Source organism: Eschscholzia californica, unplaced genomic scaffold (assembly GCF_041429995.1).
Source record: "Eschscholzia californica isolate CP2 unplaced genomic scaffold, dmEscCali1.0.p SCAF_2, whole genome shotgun sequence".
NCBI lineage: Eukaryota > Viridiplantae > Streptophyta > Magnoliopsida > Ranunculales > Papaveraceae > Eschscholzia > Eschscholzia californica.
In genome coordinates, this window is record NW_028238309.1 from 62,179,508 (window position 1) to 62,195,566 (window position 16,059).

Consider the following 16,059-nt stretch of genomic DNA (forward strand, 5'->3'; position numbering starts at 1 on the left):
TGAGGAGATAAGGGGAGTAGAGATGACCTCAATATTAATTATTTGGTCATAAAATTTTGTTTTTTTATCTTTCAAACCCTTTTACTAATCAGGAAATTGGGCTGAAGATCCAATTATCAAAAAAATTTAGTTAAAAAAACAAGTCATATTTTTTTTGTTAAAAATCCAAAATTCAAATTTTTATAGTTAACCTAACTTTTTTTTTTAATTTGCTTGGTTAAAAACTCAATATCTTTTCCAAAGTTGTCGAAAAGTATTTCAAAGTTGTCGCAAGGTGTTGCAAAGTTGTCGGAAGGTGTCGCAAATTAAAAAAAATACCTAGGGAACTATAGACTGAAAAAAATCGACTGATCTTTTTTCACCAAAACAAAAAATTTATTGGGAGTTTTGACTAAATTTCTCAAATACAAAATGATACTTTATACAGTTAATAATTGGTCCAGAAATTCAAAGGTCACGGTTGATTTACGGTGGAAGTAGAATCCCTCATTCTTTTAAAATTATTGAAAATCAGTTATTGATTCAAAACATTTTTTAAGAACTTTGAAGTCCAACGTTATTGGTTCAGAATTGCAATGTTATTGGTTCAAAATTCTTTTTTAGAACTTTTAAGTGACACGTTTATACATTTTGAATGAAAAATTCAGTTTTTCAACTTAAAATACGACCTAAGGACTTTGGAGACAATTTCGCTCACAATTATATCTAATTCAAAGTTCTGAACTTAAAAGTTATAATTGGGGTGTACATAAAAAAGGGTTAGAGTTCAAACAACCAAAAACTTTTGTTTTTTCTCTATCAAAAGACAATTTTTTCTCTTTAAAAACAACCAACTCTTTCCATTGAAGTCACCTTCTTCGTTGTCGGACTTTAGACCTCTTTCATTATGGTTTAAATTAGACGATGATAGTGTTCATCACATCTCCATGATGTATCAATGTCTTGTAACGACTAACGTAGATCGTAGTCGATTTCTCAAAAAAAAAGTCACCTTCTTCTTATCTTGTCACAAGTCTTCTTTTGATGTAAAGGAACTTGTCGAAAAATTCATGGAAGAAATTGATGCCGCAAAAATAAAAAACAAAGGGTAAGGTGCTAAAAAATGTTTGGCACAATCATTGTGGCTAATGTCACATTTGGGCCACTAAGGGTAAGGGGTCAAGTCCCATCCTTTAGGCTTTAAAAACGTTCTTTTTTATGCTTATTTCACTATTTTGTTTTCAGTAGAAATTTTTTTTGATAGTTTTTTTCTTGAGATTTTGCAATTTATTTATTCAGATGTTGTTAATCCAAATTTGATTAGGTTTTGAAAACTCTAATGTTGTATAAAGGGTATTCAATAGTTGTTTACGGGGGCATTCACTGATTCCGTCTTTGTCTTGATTTACAACCAACCTTCCTCTTTGTGACTTTGAAGGGGATCCCCGAACTCCATTCCTTAATCAGTCCTTCTTCGGTTCGGATAGACTCCAAGAACAGAAGGCCTAGCCCTTAGTTCAGTTTTATCAACAAAATTGTAGTATTTTTTTACTCTTAGGGACTTTTTCGATTTCTAAGTTTGGCCAGAAGTTTTTTTTTTCTATTTTTCCATCATCTACTCCTCTTCTTCAAAGTCCTCTCCTAACTCTCCTGTTAGGTTAAGACCTGTAATACTGGTATCTTTGATGTTAACCATCAAATTTTCTTGGGAAAGCATTAGTAATGAACAAGAAAGATGCCAAAATTGCTGGTAGATGTCAGGTTAGGACGTATAGTACTAATATATCCCAACAAATACTTATGGCTGCCATCAAAGCAATTTCTGAATTCTGAAACCTAAGTTTTGGTTAACACCTAATTGGTATATATCCATTAAGAATTGCCAAAATTTAGGGAGATCGAAGTTGTACTCCATGGTGGGAAAAAGACTATTGGGCGCACACATCTCCCTCTATAATCCAGTGTTCCTCTCACTTTTTAACTACTCAGTGTACAGTTAACAAATTTTGGTTGGAGTTGTAAGAAGTTTAGGATTCAAGGCACGCTTACAACTAAAAAAAAAAAAGTTCTCACTGTACATACTTTTTTTGTTTCTCGCTGACTTCCTATCTCTAATCAAATTAACTAAGTCATTGTTTAATTGTCTTTTGTATCTAATAAAGTATTTTAATATTAGGAAATCGAAGACCCAATTTTGAATTTCTTTTTTTGAAGTTAAAGAGACAAATAGTTTTTTTGGTTAAAAAACTAACATTCGTTTGATAAAAACCTAATATCTCTTTCAGAGCTCTTTGAAAGGTGCTGCAAAGCTCTTGAATAATTCGTGGGTCTCTGAATTCTCAGCCACACTTATGTTGGTATCTCAACAAATTTGATGTTAACCAAACGTAACAATCTTGTTGGTAACCATTAAGTACTCGTACCTCCTAGTAAACACGATGTTAAGATCTTTAAAGAAGCCGTTAAGAAGTGCTTTCTCAAAATATTATGTGGTTAATAATACTCGAATCTAAATATTGGATATACAATTATTAGGTTACTTTCACAAATTAAAAAATATCTACTAAATATGAATTTCATATAAAGTTTCTCGGATTAGAAAGTTTTGGATATATCTGAAAACTTCTGGATGTCGATACAAAGAGCAAACGCGGTATCTGTTCGCAGGTGGTATGGTTTCTGGATATTCAAATGACCGAATACTATGTACACCCTTTCAATTTTTCCAGCAGTACTATAAATAGGATTAGATAATCATTTTACGACGTTAAAATTTTTATTTCACTTTCTCTTACACGTCTCTTTGTTCTGGTGGCCTGGTGGGTGATCTGATCCACAAAAAAAGTCTTAAAGTTAAACCTAACTTTGTATTTGATTGTTAAGCTCAATATTATTCCTAGAAGTGCAAAGTTGTAGATGCAAGCAACTAGTCATCAGTGGCGGACCCAGGATATTTTGCTTGTGGGGGCACATATTGAAAACACTAAATGAACTTTAGGCCATAATTTAGTTGGGCTTTAGATATGTTTTTGTTTGATTTCGCAGTTACCGTTCTTATCACATCTTTGATGCATCAACGCCATTGTAATAACTATCGTACTTCGAAGTCAAATTCCAAAAAAAGAAAAACACTGAATGGAATTTTAAATAATATAAAATTAGACACCTTTAGCCTTCTCTCTTGAGATACCATTGAGTCTGTTAAAATTTGAAGACTCATTAACGGTGCTTATTCGTTTAAAGTGTCTCTCCATTATCTTAGAATATCTAATTAATGTAAAAATATGATTAATTTTCGAATTTTGATATATACACGATAGTGAATTTTATGATAAACATGATAGATATAAACTAAAAACTATAAGAAATAGTATAGTAGATTATATCACATACTTTCAGTTGTCGTTCTTAGTTTGATGAATTAGTGAGAATGTCCAATCAGTAAAAAAAAATTGAATAACTAGAATAAAAAAAGTAATATATATAGGGAAAATAGGTATTTGAATTTAAGAAATTATAATAATTAGTGAGAATGTTCTTTAAACCCTAATTTAATTTGGAATTTAAATAGCCAAATTAGACACCCTAATTTAATTTGAATTTGGAAGTTGGGTTGTAATTTGTAATTGAAAGTGAAAATCTCTAGCACATATATGTTTGGCAATTAATAGGGTTAAAAAAATGTTGTTTAATCGAGTGGGCCGCGTAATAGGCATCGGGAATGGATGAATGGTTTTTGGGCTGTGGTATGAATGGTTTTTGGGCTGTGGATATCCGTGGAGGAACTTAAATGGGGTATTTATTGAAGGAAACGTTTTTACTCTAAAGGGGATTCACTTTGGGCTGTGGGGGCACGTGTCCCCACGGGCCCCAACGTGGGTCCGCCTCATGTACCTGAAGGCTTTACTTTCTTTTGCATAATATTGATGGTGCATCATTTCTATTTTGTTTTCAAGTCCAGAGCTCATGTTATTTAGTATTCAAAGGAAAGAATGAAAACGACCACATACTTAATGATCGGTTGCCACATTTTTATTTCTATTATAACAGCCTCTATTATTGTCCCTATTTGGGTAATCGATAATGACGGGAGAGACCGAAACATTATATTTCCGGTTATTAAAATATCATTCTTTCGTGTGAGACTATTCTCATAAACCTCCTCATGCGGGTTTTTTTAGGGGAATACATGAACGTAGACTGAAACTGATATTTTATGGTCCATAATTTATCAATTGATTAGATCACTTTCACGACCCTTAAGTGAAATAACTTGTACTGTGTTTGTGTGCACTTGTTGTTTTAGGTTACTTGGTTATCAGATTAGTCTTTTCTCAAGTGGACTATTGAAAGTAGAGTCCAAAATATTGCACTTTTTTTTTATCTTTGTAAATTCTATTCTCATAATTTCCTTCCATGTTACATTTAACGTCCGTTAGATGCTTACACTCTTTCAATTCTTCGACTGACAACATCTCATTCATCAATACACAAATCGATTTAGAATTGAAAATAATCTCAACTATAGAAAATGCATTAGATGTGTAATTACCCAAATGATATGCAAGTAACAAGTCAGGCTCTTATACTTCATGTAAGTTCATGAGTCATTGACATCCAAAATTAATAATACATGTTCTAGGTTAGGAGAAATTGGTAAGTAAATATCAGCTGGCTCTGGCCTAAGATGATAGTAGTTGTTAAAGTTGTAAAATTGGTTATAGGAAAGTCCAAAAACCTTGTAATGGCTTCTAAGAACTACTATCATTTCACCTAGACAATTTGGATAAAGGATAAGTTAGGGCTCTTCATACCACAATTGGTATTATCTAGTCAGTAATTAGAGACAATTTGCCAATAAAAGTTATAATATTTTTGGATAGAGTGTGTGGCCGACGAATCATCAAAAGTTACGTTTATTATAGAGGTCATCGAAACATCTAGTTAATACGTAAAAACTTGTTCTTGCTTATTGCATAGCGAGTTTTGGATAATCTAGATTATTATCTTAATAAATGCAACGACAAATTTCTAGATAATCTAGAGTATTACAAGAATTGCTCTAAGATGTTTAACAATTTACAAAATTATGAAGTTCAACAGAGAAATCCGTGTGATATTGTTATTAATGGCTAGATAATCTCTCTTATTTCTTATTGGTATTTTAAAATTTGCAAGTGATCTATTTAGCTTTTTTCGAAAAAATTCATGTAATAAAATATTCTACTACAAACAATCTAACATTAAACTTCAAAGCTTTTTGCGTAATAGTAGAATAAAGGGTCTAATACTGTTATCCACGTGTCTTAAAACCTCCAAAACGAACAAGACTCGTCATGTCAAGGATCTTGTCATAGTAGTACTCCCGTAAAGTTAATTTGTAACATGAGTTAGCAATTCATCCATGACTTTCACAAATAATATAAACCATACCGAAATAGTCTTCTAAACTAAAAGTAATTTAGACCACTCAACTAATTAAACTTATAAATCATTTGTCAAATTCACGATTATGAAATAATTGACCATATAATATAATGTGGTTCAGTATAATCATGACCTACATCCATGGGGAAATAATTGTTTCATTAATAATCACTGCATACAATTGTGAGGTTGATCGGTTACATTACGCAGACATAAATCCATGACCTAGTTTATATCCTAAATATAAGAGAGTAATATTCTTGATCTTCATATATCTTGGAATATCGTCGAATATTCTGAATACTTTTCAATCATCGGATCTCGTCTTCTCGATCCGTCAAGTACATACACGTGTTACACACGTAATTCAATCCTTGGTTTCATCTTGATCGTCGGATCTCTTCATCTGGATCCGTCTCTTATATCACGTATGCTGTTATCATTCTAATTTTGGGTCCACTGATAAAGTGATGTCATCGTAACCTTCCTCTTGTTTCATGTCGATCATATTACGATTCTTCAAAATCTGCAATACAACACAAAGCTCTTTAAAAAGAATAGTTGTAGTACAAAAAATATTCATTTCAAAGATTACAAAGAAACTTCAGAAGAATACACGTGGATAGAAAACTTACTAGTGTTTCATAGAACATACGAGCGCTTAACTTTCTGGTTTTCCCTTGTAGAATCTCATTCAACGAAAGATTACCCATTTGACGATCTAAGGTTGTGGTTGCCGAACCTTATCCTTCAAATATTGAGCAAAATCCCTATACATAAACAAATTATGAATAATATTCATATTTCGGTTAATACTAAAAACGTAGTTAAAACCCATAATCCTTGAAGATGTAAATTTGCATTACCTAGTCTTAGCAGTAAAATCGTTGACTTGTTCAATTTCTTCTTCGTAATCGTGCTCATCCCCTACCAGTATCACAAGTATATATCAGTCAAACTTCTATATATATATATATATACAACTAAGTTTAGTTGCAGTAATAAACACTTCAGTTTTTGCTTACGGGTTGGTACAGTATCAGCATCAAGAAAAGATAGGTCCTCGAAGTTGAAAAGGCTTAGGATCATAAACTAGTTGAACTACGAAAAAAAATATAATGAAATGGTAACTAACTCCAGCATATATAACTCACAAGCTGGCTGTCAATAGTCGTAGGTTCGCCTAAAGATGTCATTTGAAGCACAGAAACATCTTCATCAACTGAGACATTTTGATCCTCACCGATTGTATCGTTCTCAGGTGGAACGTTTTAAAATTGATCTGGACACTCGTCGACTATATTGTTCTCGAAAATTGAGGTTGAATTAGTTGAGTTAGTAGGCTCTTGAGGAATGTGTTCTCTTAATGAAATAGTAGAAGCTCTAGCCACAACATAATTTTTCTGAAAATATTTTGAAGATCGGCGGATAGACTTGTAAACGAATATCATTTTTCATTTCAAGTAAGCACTCCATTAGTTTCTTACTAAAATATTTACCGAACAACTTTTTCATACGATAAACTATTATTTTTCTGGAAAATGTTACTTAGCCGGACCATCATCTGAAAAGGCCAAACTTCAATTTCAGCGCTGATATGAAAACTGAAGTTTGGCCCTATCGGGTCCATAGTCGGGCCAAGTTTGGCCCTATCGGGTCCATAGTCGGGCCAAGTTTGGCCAAAATCTTTAACAAAATCCTTGACTTAATGACTCATTTTCACTAAAGATAAAGGTTTTTCAAAGTTTTTTCAAAGTTCAACTTTGATCCGGACCGTTCTTTTACCTGTGGCATTGGGACGTTTCTTCTCTTTTGAATTCCTAACAATGCATTAAGAAATTTACCTTTTAACCCGTGGGGTTGGTTGATACTCGGAGACAGGTGTTTCGTCCCCTACATTATAAGAAGTGGGAGTAACACCGTCATCAGGTTCCCTGGAAGCTAAAACATATCGATGTGATAGAGGTGTAGATGTGGAACTAACACCAACATGGGGTTCTCCTCCAAAAGCTAATGTATTTCCAATAGATGGTTCATACTCGCCGTTAACTTGAAATAGTCGATTACGCATGCTCGTTCTCCTACTCCAACCTCCAACTGCATATGGCCGTTAACTTCAAATAGTGGATTACGCATGCTCGTGCTCCTAATCCAACCTCCAACTGCATATGGTTATTATCTTTAATTTCCAATATAATTTTGTCACGATTACTCCATGTTAAAAAAATCTCCATCTCTTCTACCTTAATTAGTGCTAATCATTAGGTTGATTACTTGACACCTGCTTATTCATTCGCTGCAATTAGGCCTTCTTGGTTATTATTCATGACCAAAAGGTTGATGGTACCACAAGTTTTTAACTAAAGTGTAGACTTTTTTTCTAATGGCTGTTTGCTTACTAATTAAACCTAGACATTTGGTGCAAACTAATTGGAATCTAAACTTGTCGTTGAAGCAACACCGGACTACAATTTCAGCCCAATTTTAAGTTCTCTCAAATTGAATAGACTAGTTATATTTTGTTTAGTTAAACATCCAACATTTTTTTTTTTGGTTAAAATCTTAAATATATATTTTGTTTGGTTAAATATTCAATATCTTTTGCAATTCTTTTACAAGCCGTTTCAACTCATTTGCAAACTAGTTGCAAACCTCTTGCATATGCAAATTACCAAAACAGGAAATTGGGCCGAACACCAAGTTTGAATTTTCTTTTAGTTAAAAAGACAATTTGTTTTTATTTTTTTGTTAAAAACCAAAATTTTGTATTTTTTGTTTAAACCCCAAATATTTGTATTGTTTGGGTAAAAACTCAATATCTTATTACAAAGGTGTTGCAAGAGGTTGCAAGGCGCTGCAAGGCATTGGAAAGCTGTTGTAAGGTGTTGCAAAATTGTTGTAAGGTGTTGCAATAAAAACATCCACAAAAATTAGCTTATCGACTCCCCGAACAGTACTATAAAAATCAGTACTGAACATCCCTCCTGTAATAATACAGGCTCCATAACAATGAGTCGACATACTTTGGTTCAGGCATTTGCGCATATAATTTCAGCAAAGAAGGAACCATTTTCATTGTTGTTGGGCTCCAAAGTTGTTGCAAAGTTGAGGTAAAGGCGTTGCAAATTAAAAAAAAATACTCAGGGAGTTGAAGACTAGAAAAATTGACTGATCATTATTAACCAAAGTCCAAATTTCTTAGGGAGTTTTGGCCAAATTTCTCAAATTTCTCAAAACAAGAAATACCTAGAAAGCGGAAGACCAAAAAAATTAAGTGATCATTCCACACCTAAATAAAAAATTTGTAGGGAGTTTTGACCAAATTTATCCTTTAAAAATCTAATTTAAAATATTTATATATATATATAGTTATCTAAAATATATATAGTTATTTAAAATATTTATAAAATACTACATTTAATTATTTAAAAATTTATTAATCTATTTTATACTTAAAAAAAAAAATGTATTTTATACATCTTTTCATCAGATCACAACCATATTTTGTCACTTTAGTCACCATCACCATAAAACTATTATATCTGCGATCTACCACTACGTCTATATGTATTTAAGTATAACATGTATTATATATATATAATTATTGTAATAGCATCTCTCTACGTTGGATTGCTTGGTTATTTTGAACTTCATTTGGCTTTAACATTTCATGCTTCACTAGGATCACTAGGAGACCGAAACATAACTACATTCTTTTTGTCAAAAGAAAAGTCCAATCGATCAAAGATCGTGTTAAGGTGTTCAAGTTTCAAATAACGTTGTATAGTAGTTGTAGTTTTATTCTCAATCTGACACATTTGAGTCGGATTTATGTAAATTGTAGTAATCTAGATCGAACTTATCATGGTCATGATTCGAATAGTCATTTCAGATGAATGAGTTCTTGATTCAGACTTATTTTGTTTGGTTAGAATAGAACCAAAATCATTCTGAATTAATCATTCAAATGAATCTGACACATTAGTCAAATAAAAAACCAAATCCACCCGAGTAGATTGAGATATTAAATTAGATTTCTGATGTAATTTTGAAAAAAAAACAAACACAACCTACATCTTGACAATCAAAAAAAGAAATGGACAAGGTAACTCTACTAATTTTTTTTCTAAGTATAGTGAGTGATTTAATTACCATTGCAATGGATGACGATCATGAGGTTTTCCTCACCAATCATCACTTCACAACGACAGTTCCTTGCTTTCCCTTACCACACATTCCTAGATAGTTCACTTCACCAACATCACTCTTGGTATGACACTTCAATTCTATACAAAAATGTGAAAGAAATTTCAAAAGAAACTTAGATCCAAACACAATTTAGAAGATAAAAAATTTATTCAAAGTAAAATAAATTGGACTATCAAAATCAGATAAACTTACCATCATTTTCAATCCTTTTAGCCTCCTCTTTATGTATCTCAAACGCCATATCTATCATTTTAGATAGAAATTTTCTTAAGATGGTAGAGAAAGTGTCTATAGTGTATCTTTTTATATAGAGTTAAAGCCCATAGTTATTTCTCCAAACTGCGGCGATGAGTCCCTAGTTTTGAAAAATCATGGTTTTCAAGAAATACTTCTTCCGTCTGACGTGGATCCTAATGTTCTAGTTTCTTGAAATAACTTTTTTACTCAATGTGTCTCTATTTTTCTAAAATATGTTTTTCATGTCACGTTGCGAGAGTCTCTATTTGTACAAATATACTGCTTTTATCTCACGTGACTCCAAGGCCGTAATTTTAAGAATAATTCTCTAATTTTTACCGTTCAAGAATCTTACTTCATGGAAAAAAAGAAGGTTTTTTGAGTTTACCCCCTCGATACTAATTGGTAATTGAGTTTACCCCCCTCAATAATTGATAATTTAGTTTACCCCTCTCAACTTACTATTTTTGTTAAAAAACTAAGACAATGTTTGACAGTGTGTGAAAAAAGAATCTGACTGTCAAAAGTAACGATTGGGTAATGTTATTTTAGTAATTATAATACCTTAATAGGTCAAGTTTAGTCAAGAATATGATTCGTAAAGATTTATTTTGTCCGTACACTATTTAATTTGTGATTCAGTTCCTTTACGCCAAACATGACTCTAGTATTTTGCTTAAAGTAGTAAGTCTAGGGGGGAACCCAATTATCAATTATTGAGGGGGGTAAACTCAATTACCAATTAGTATTGAGGGGATAAACTCAAAAAACTTAAAAAAGAATAACAACTTAACAATCTTATCTGTGTTCAAATGCGAACAAAGTTTATTTACATGTAAAACTATTGTTGTTAGATCTCCATGAATTCTTAAACAACAACAGACATAAAACCTTATTACTAAATAGAGGTACTATTAGGGACACCCATCCCTGTGACCCCAGGGTTAGAGAATGGTTTCAATAGCTCATATGGCACTACACCTGCTCCTGTTCTGTTCTGACTTCTCATCTACATTTCTACCATCAATTGTTCTCTCCAAATCCTTGAGTTTTTCGCTAAATCGTTGGAATGCCTCCTTCACGGTCGGGTCATCTGCCCATGCAGGCTCTAATTGACCTCCAATGTACTCCTCTTCCGGCGAATGATCCGATAACATATCTATAGTTGCCATCACACCTGTAGCTTGAACTTGTGAAGGAAGACATTCTATAAGTGTTGATTCAGGATTTTCGAGGAATTTTTTGAGTTTTTCTTCGGTTGGGTCCTCAACGGGCATATTAGTTCTTGCAATGGAGGGTCAGTTTGGGAAAGGGAAATGATAAAGTTACAAAAGATTTTGACAAAAAAAGGTTCCCAGCTGATGGCGGGTGTGGTTTCAAACTTTGACCAAATCTAGGCCGTTGAGAGATGAAAATCACAACCGCCACATCAGCTGGGAACTTTTTTTTGTCAAAATCTTTTGTGATTCTAGCATCTCTCTTTGGGAAATAACCTGCGTACGCATACTGGGCAAAGTTAACTGCTGAGTGGTGAGCCGAAGCGACCCAGATTATGGTTGTCAGTATGCTTAATTAGATCTTTTTGTGTTTTTAACTGCGGCCACCATGGTTCGTCCTTCTTGTCTCCATGCCCTTTGGTTCTAATCTCTGTCCACCATTCTTGAAGTTCCGTTTCACCTTCTACGAGATTTGAATTTGGGTAATAATGGTTTACATAGTCACCGACCCAAGTCTTTATCACATCCCATAAGATGAGACCATCGTTAGCGAATGGATAGTCTTCGATTGTCAATTTTAAACCATGCTCAGCCATTGGGTCTTCTATCGCCCTACTCCTGAAAATACGTTCATGAAATTACCTGTATGAACACGTACGCAAAAACAATTCTTTCTAGTCATGAGATGGGTAGTTACCTTCTAACAAGGTCTGCTGGGAGACCTTCCATGTCGAAGCACCATTGCTTGTCGTAAAAGACGGAGCTTAGTTCCATTGAGTACTTACTTGGGGAGAAGGCGATCTCAATGATTCCACCACCATTTATGAGATATTTGCGAGCTAGTGCATTGATATTCATGGTGTATCGACAATGCGGGTGTAAAAGTCTATAAATAGGATGCATTTCACTTAATTGTCGATGTGTTGCAATTATGTATGGTTCCATACAACAATGAGTCCTTAACCTACCAAAATAAAATTATGAGACCGAGTAAGATTAGGCGCCAAAACAAACATACTAGTTAATAGGTGGTACAAAAGATTTTGACAAAAAAAAGTTCCCAGCTGATGTGGTTTCAAACTTTGACCAAATCTAGGCCGTTGAGAGATGAAAATCACAACCGCCACATCAGCTTGTCAAAATCTTTTGTGATTCTAGCATCTCTCTAAGTATATATACCAGTGGCTGACAAGCTCGTGATAGCCCGAATCATGAGCAGCGACATGAGCTTCAGCCAACCTCCATAGCCAGAAACTGGTGGCACTGCTATTACTTGGTGTGAATACTTCCTTCCACTGTGGTTTATCTCCCTCGGGTACGCGAGTTAGTTCAATGGCTATGAGTTTTAAAGTTCCTTCTTCTGTTAGAAAGAAGAGCGTTCTTGATCCATACAATGTCGTCCCTTTAATCTGTAACACCCCAAATCCAGATTTTCACGTCGGCCGCCATGAAAACCTAAACTTAAAGCATTTCTTCGCAGAACAGTAAACATATACGATATACTCATCAAGGAGACAAATAGTATCGAACATGAAGCTCAAAAAGTAACAATAAATCAACTACTGAAACTTTGCCAAGTTTCTCAAAAGTCATAGGATGTCTCTAAATCATCGACCCAAATGTCGGACAAGATAAAACATAAATAACACCAAGTGTTTAGGAGATACAACTCCAAATAACTACCTAAAGAAAGAAAGAAAAAAAAAACCACTAAAGAAACTCCTCCAAGGCTAACTATGACTCAAGCAGGTGGCACTTCCCGATTTCCTTGTCCTGAAAAATAAAAGGTTGGGTCAGACCCCAACAAGTAGATTTCGAAACCTCTAAAGCCTCAATAGACAGTTTCAAGAGCTACTAAAACAAATAGACAACCACTTATCATGAGAAGATGTCCAAGTATAGTATCCGAGTTGTGACCATTAGAAATAAAATGTACCACATATGTAACAAACAACAAAAAGCGACATGGCGAGTTGGTGTCCACCTTATGTAAGAGTGTGGCCCACAAGGTCATCCATTGTGTTAGCGCCGACCCCATACGCTCCATACCTATATCACATCCGGTAGAGAAGGTCGAACCAACCACAATACTCTTACAACCCTTCACCAACTCCATCACGTCACACATACATAATATCACACCATTTGTAATAAACAACCAAAAGCAATATGACAAGTTGGTATCCACGTTGTATGAGAGTGTGGCCCACAAGGTCATCCATTGTGTTAGCGTCGACCCCATACGCTCCATACCAATATCACATCCGGTAGAGAGGGTCGAACCAACCACAAAACTCTCACAACTCTCCACCAACTCCATCACATCACACACATATAATAGCATCACACCACAACATACATAAATCAAAATCATATTCGATAGCATATTACGACATACGAGTTCCATATTTGTAATTTTGCAAGTAATGAATCAATGATGATAATAGCCTAAAATTCTCATATCATGTTGAGTTCTAGGGCATGTTCATGTATCTATATAAAAAGTGTTGTCCAATAGTGAGAGACATATAATTATAAGAGCTATATACTAAAATCATGACAAATAGAGAGGTTTAGCCCTAAATATCATCGTAATACATGAATCTAGCATGGAAATGTAAATGAAGGTTGTATGGTTCATCAAGTATATCATAATAGCAAATATCCTCAAAATCTAACACATAGATGAGATTCAAAGTGACCAAAAAATGAGTTTGTACAAATATAGATCTACTACTTCTAGCATATATATTCATGTCAAGAACCCTAATCTATGTTCAAGTAATACTAAAATCTAGGGTTTGTGGTGTTATCTAATTTGTCTAGGTTTTCTATAAAAATGGCTATTCAAGCCCTAGAGGAGTAGAAATCTACCTTAGTCCAAAGCCAAACAATGAAGAGAACCCCCACACTAAGAACCAACCAAGCAAAAGATCCCCCAACACCTTGATGCCTCCTTCTTCTCCTTCACTTGCCCTAGTTTCCCTCTCTAGAACCAACACTAATGTCTACAAAAGAAAATGAAGAGATGAAGAAAGTGGAAACTCCCAAAGTGGATGTAGGGTTTAGGGGTTAAAAGGGTTTAATGGGGTTGTAATGGAAGGGAAGGAAACCACCTTCCCACTTTCTCACTCTATCCCTATCTCCACAAAATGAGGCTGGAAAAAAAAATGAAGAAGAAGAGGTGAGGGGTAGTAGGGTTTCTAGTGGGGTTATTAGTGGTGCTACTAAAGGCACACACTAGTTACTTGTAGGGGCACTACAATCTCCACTCCTAAAAGAAATTTCGTCCTCGAAATTGAACGTACCTGATGAGAGGAAAAGGTGGGGATAACGAAGTTGCATATCATCCTCGCGCTCCCAAGTAACTTCTTTATCATTGTGATGATTCCACTGAACCTTGACCATGGGAATAGTCTTCCGGCGAAGCACATGCTCTTTACGGTCAACGATACGTGCGGGTCCCTCCTCATATGCTGTATCTGGTTGAAGTTCTAAGTCATCGTAGCCAATAACTGAATGTTGTTCTTCATCTCTCACATGCTTACGAAGCATCGATATATGGAATACGTTGTGCACTCCTGCCAAGCTTGCAGGCAAGTCAAGTTGATAAGCTACTTTGCCTACCTTCTCAACTATTCTGAAAGGTCCAATGTACCTCGGAGCCAATTTTCCTTTCTTACCAAACCGTAAGACACCCTTCATAGGAGATACCTTCAATAACACCTCCTCTCCAACGATAAACTCCAAATCTCTACGTCGTTTATCAGCATAACTCTTCTGACGACTCTGAGCTGCTTTGAGCCTACTCCGAGTTAACGCAATCTTTTCAGAAGTATCCCGAATCACCTCTGGTCCTTCTAGTTTAGCATCTCCTGCCTCTGTCCAGCATAATGATGATCGACAAGGCCTCCCATATAATGCCTCGAAAGGAGCCATACCAATGCTAGATTGGTAACTATTATTATATGCGAACTCTACCAAGGGCAAGTGATCTTGCCAACTACCACCAAGATCTAGTATCGAGCGCCGTAACATATCCTCGAGTACTTTGTTGACTCTCTCTGTCTGCCCATCGGTCTGAGGGTGAAAGGCTGTACTAAAGTGTAATGATGTTCCCATGGAAGCTTGAAAGCTCTTCCAGAACCGAGAAGTAAAGGATGAATCTCTATCTGACACAATAGACACTGGAACTCCATGCAACCTGACAATCTCCTTAATGTAACATTGTGTCAGTCGATCTCCACTATCTGTCGTCTTCACTGGTAAGAAGTGAGCCGACTTAGTCAGCCTATCAACTATCACCCAAATGGCATCAAAGCCTCGACTCAAACGCGGTAAACCTGTGATGGAGTCCATCGATATGTTCTCCCATTTCCACTCTGGAATAGGCAACGGTTCTAAAAGTCCCAACGGATGTCGATTTTCTGCTTTCACCATCTGACACACCTCACACTTTCTTACATGTTCAGCAACATCTTTCTTCATTCCGGACCACCAATATTGCCTCTTCAAGTCTTTGTACATCTTGTTACCACCAGGATGAACAGTGTACTTACTCCGATGTGCCTCGTCTAATATATCCCGTCTCGAGAACGGATCCGCCGGTACAAATAACCTCCCTCGAAATCTCAATCCTCCGTCCTGTCCTGTATTGAACTCAGTTTCAGTTCCTTGCATTAACGAAACCTGTTTCTGGCACCACTCATCGTTAACTTGTGCATCCACGATACGGTTCAGCAAGGATGGCCTAACAACCATACTACCCAGAAATAACGAGTCAACTCCTGACCCAACCATGTCAATGTCATATGTTGCCACATCCTCCAACATCTTCCACTGATTCATCATCAAGGCGGCTATGATACCCCTCGGTTGTCGACTTAATGCATCAGCTACTACATTAGCCTTACCCGGGTGGTATTGCAGCGAGAAGTCATTGTCTTTCATCAACTCTAACCATCGGCGTTGGCGCATGTTCAACTCCTTT

General features: G+C 35.3%; 1 long non-coding RNA gene and 1 pseudogene across 2 annotated transcripts; both read right to left on the reverse strand.

Annotated features, from left to right (window-relative positions):
• Window positions 1-5,548: 5,548 nt before the first annotated feature.
• Window positions 5,549-7,568, reverse strand: LOC147560018 (uncharacterized). Its single transcript, XR_015234719.1, has 4 exons — window positions 6,561-7,568; window positions 6,273-6,333; window positions 6,042-6,176; window positions 5,549-5,932 (listed from the first exon to the last, which is right to left on the reverse strand). It is a non-coding gene; the product is annotated as an uncharacterized LOC147560018 (long non-coding RNA).
• Window positions 7,569-10,634: 3,066 nt separating this feature from the next.
• Window positions 10,635-12,518, reverse strand: LOC147560019 (linoleate 13S-lipoxygenase 2-1, chloroplastic-like; annotated as a pseudogene). Its single transcript, XR_015234156.1, has 5 exons — window positions 12,513-12,518; window positions 12,249-12,478; window positions 11,767-12,033; window positions 11,328-11,687; window positions 10,635-11,149 (listed from the first exon to the last, which is right to left on the reverse strand). The product of XR_015234156.1 is annotated as a linoleate 13S-lipoxygenase 2-1, chloroplastic-like (transcript).
• Between the last annotated feature and the right edge of the window lie 3,541 nt (window positions 12,519-16,059).